Source organism: Misgurnus anguillicaudatus, chromosome 23 (assembly GCF_027580225.2).
Source record: "Misgurnus anguillicaudatus chromosome 23, ASM2758022v2, whole genome shotgun sequence".
Taxonomy (NCBI): Eukaryota; Metazoa; Chordata; class Actinopteri; order Cypriniformes; family Cobitidae; genus Misgurnus; species Misgurnus anguillicaudatus.
This window is the reverse complement of record NC_073359.2, coordinates 32,071,588-32,075,559: the sequence shown is the minus strand read 5'-3', so window position 1 is coordinate 32,075,559 and position 3,972 is coordinate 32,071,588. Positions and strand designations below refer to the sequence as shown.

General features: G+C 37.7%; 1 long non-coding RNA gene across 1 annotated transcript; it reads left to right on the top strand.

Annotated features, from left to right (window-relative positions):
- The first annotated feature begins 983 nt into the window (after nucleotides 1-983).
- Nucleotides 984-3,131, top strand: LOC141359476 (uncharacterized). The gene is made up of 2 exons (XR_012365944.1): nucleotides 984-1,283; nucleotides 1,880-3,131. It is a non-coding gene; the product is annotated as an uncharacterized lncRNA (long non-coding RNA).
- The last annotated feature ends 841 nt before the right edge of the window (nucleotides 3,132-3,972 follow it).

Here is a 3,972-nt window from a genome sequence, read left to right as displayed (position 1 = left end):
ACATGATCAGACAATTTATCAAACAATCCAGATCAAATTCACTTCGTGGTTTTGCAATATTTATTGGAAATTACACACATCTTAGTAAAATTAGACAAATCTGACCATCAGAATGAAGATGCAACAGTCAGGCCCGTAAGGTTGTGGGGGAAGTCCCGATTTCAAGAGAAAATAAAACATGAACAGTTCCAAATAAACTATTGCACACTGTGCACACCACACCTCATTCCTGCCCCCTTAAACTGTCTAGCTAGATTGTGCATTTGAATTTTGACATGACCGATAAATCATCGACAGTTTATTATTTTTTCTTACCGCCGACATGTGCATGGCGTGTCAGATTTGAAAAGTGAATGACGATACGGAAATGACGTCAGCCGTCCATCCACTGGTGTCCAGCCACTGGTGTCCAGCAAGAAGTGAGTCCGAGGGCCTGCAGCTGGACGCCTCTCGGACGCGCGGCCAAGATGGCGACGGCAGGCAACGCCTACTTTAAGTATGGCGAGTGATTGCTGCCAATTCAAAGCCTAACCTGGAGAAGGATAAGGAGCAGCCTAACCTTCCGTCGCCGCCAGTCCGCGTGGAGTTTTGAATGGATTTGATAGGGACTGCAGACGTAAGACCGGCGGTGACGTCACGGCGAGTGCATGGAAGAATCGTTTACCGGCGGCGACGTGACGACGGCGCATGTTCAAAATTTACAAAAAAAATTACGTGTACTAATGCTGCGTTCCAGGCAGGTTTTTAAACCCGTGAGTTACGACTTAAAAACCACGACTCACGACCCTATGCGTTCCAGGCAGCCTGTAACTCGCGTTTTCACAACCTTCTACCGGTGAAAGTGCACTGGAACGGCAGTCAAACCCGTGACTTCCCACCCGTGAACTCATACTAGATCGATGTACTACCAGTTCAGAGTCGTGAGTCGTGGTTTTGAAGTCGTGAGTTACGGGTTACCGGTTGCCTGGAACGCAGCATAAGTACGTCTGAACTATGTACGTCGCCTTACAACACGCCTGATACATACGTCGCCACTAAGCACGTCTGATAACCACGTCGTCTCTAAGCACGTCTGATAACCACGTCGTCTCTAAGCACGTCTGATAACCACGTCGTCTCTAACACGTCTGATAACCACGTCGTCGCCAAATAACTACGTGTTGTTTTATGTGGTGCTGATGCTGCAGTCCTACAAAACGAGTTTTACTGTTATAGGCCAAACTGATTGAACTTCATTTAAAGCAACAAAAGGACACCAATACAAGGTGGACAACAATCAGTGAGTGAGTAGCTACTGAATGTGAATTTCACTTTCATTACTTTAACTTTTCTGTGCAGCCTAAGGCATCAGAACGGGTTTAAGTTAAAAGTTGACAGATTTGCATAGTAAAAGCCACTATCAGCTTCTGATAGCTTTTTGAAATATCAACTGTTAATCTTTCTTTGAAACTGTAGTGCAACCACAACTGCGTTAATCATTTATTCTATTAAGTTTAAAAGATCTGCTGTCTTTAGTATTAAAGTTGATAAGTTTTACTTTTTTGTTTTTATTTATATAGCCTTATCAAAGTAATTTAACTGGTGCAGTTATATTGTTCTACTGGCTACTGTGGTAGATTTAGTCTGTAATCATTTGATGTGTATATATGTACTATACAGTCTTCCTCTTTGGCCCAGTTTACAATCACCAGAAAGTGTTAAAAGTTTTTTTCATGACGTACCCCTTTCATGTGTTTCAAATAATTTCTTAACAGTGATTGTTTTCTGTTTATTAATTCAGTGAAGCTAGTGGATGGATTTGAAAGAGGGTTTACTAGTTCACCTGGCCATTTAGTCTTAATAATTATTGGTAAATTAACTTGGCTTTCTGTTCTCGAAGGGAGTTGTGAACCTTCAAAGAGAGTGAACCTGGGGTCGGGGCTTGAGCCCAAACTTCAACCCCCCTGTAATGGAACTGCAGAGAGGAAGAAAGGAAACAGTGAAGGAGATGGGAAGGAGCTAGGCTTGGAGGCGCAGAGACTGGTGCTCATATATGTTCTTAATTATGATTGACAGGCCTGAATGATTGGGCTCCTCCAGAACCTACATTTAAAACTTCATATACCCCAAACAATTGAGAAAAGAGGGGGATATCTTAACAATCAGAGGTTTGAATATTCAAAGGTCAGTTAAAGTTGAAATTATGTCAATAACGCCATTTATTTAGATGATACTAAGTTATTCAAGTAGGCTATATTCAGACAGCATAACAGCAACATAAAAATTAATTAACAGTAATAATATTATATATTATGATACTGTTTATCAGGCATGTGTGTGGATGCATACATGGGCTGCAGTATGTGTGTCCTAATGATTCACTGTTGTAAGTGAACTTTGTGTAATGTTGAAACATATTGGGCAGCAGTATATGTCCTGTCTTCAGTATTTACATTTTTAAGGGTTCATTAAGCTTTTTTAATTTAAGAGTTGAAAATTTACACAGCTACACATCTTACTGAACAAAATAGTAAAATAATATTTTGTACTTTGTATTTGATAGGGTTGATGAAATGCATTTGTATTTTGTATCAAAATACTTTAATGTTTTGTATTTTTAAAATACTGTAAAATACTTTGTAAAAAGTCTAAATGATGACATCATAGAAATGCGGCCTCTGATTGGTGCCTACTGAGAAGTTTGTCTAGCCCTAGACCGGAAAATGTATCCATGTGAAAGGTGGTGATCAATGTAGAAACGTGCAGGCTGCTGCAAGCAAATGATTAGATTAAATAGTTAGAAACTAGCTGCTATGAATACAGGTGCCATCAGTTGTCTTATGAATGACTTGTTTGTCAGTGTTGCTAATGCAATGTAGGCCCTTCAGTTCATACCCGGTTGCATATGTCAGATTTTTCATGACTCAGAGTCATTGTAATGGTAAGGCAAAAGATCAAATAGACCACCAACTCATGGAAGGTTTGTGAAGAAATGTCATGCTCTCATGTAAAAGTATTTTTAGTATTTTCAAAATACAAAAATACAGTAGTTTATTTTGATACATGTTGTGGCTGCTGTATTTTGTAGGTTATTTTGATACACTTGAATCTAAGGTATTTGGTATTCTATTTTAAAATACATTTTGATGTATCTTTGCCCAACTCTGATATTTATGTAATTGTAATTCACAAACCTGCATACTGTTTATAATTTTTCATTGTAACAGGAGCTACAAAATTAGTTGTATTTTGTGCAGTTGATTTCATTAAGGTTTTGACAGTCTCATGTAGTTTAAGCTACGGCTGCCTGCAGTACTGCTGCAACCCACATTTTGGAAAACATTGTAAAGCATACGGCTAAAAGGAACAATGTCTACTAGTGCAGTGTATAATAAATGTTGCCTGTGTATAATAGCTTACTCTTCTGTATTAATATAATGGTGTAATTATACAATTTTTATGTTCTCCTGGTAGCTTATCATACATGGTCTGGCTGTGCAAGCAGGAAGCTGAGCAGATTTACTTCACAAGCCAGTTAACTCTACAGCAGTTCAATCCATATAGCAGCTGATGAATGTTTTTTTGGGGTTAAGGGTGGGGGTTCGTTGTGTTATTATTTATTATTGTATATACAGGCTTTAAACTGCAACACAATGCACAACAAAATGTGTCACTTTTCTTTATTTCAGAAATTCCCAAGGAAAAGTACAATTATTCACATCTATAAAAATACCAAAAGTTAACAATGGCATGTTTAAGAAATGTGTGTATGTATGTATGTATGTATGTATGTATGTATGTATATATATATATATATATATATATATATATATATATATATATATATATATATATATATATATATATATATATATTAGGGCTGTCAAAATTAACGCGTTAATAACGCGTTAACGCAAATTCATTTTAACGCCACTAATTTTATTAACGGAGATTAACGCAACGCGCAATTTCTGTTTGACCCTTGGTCCAGCA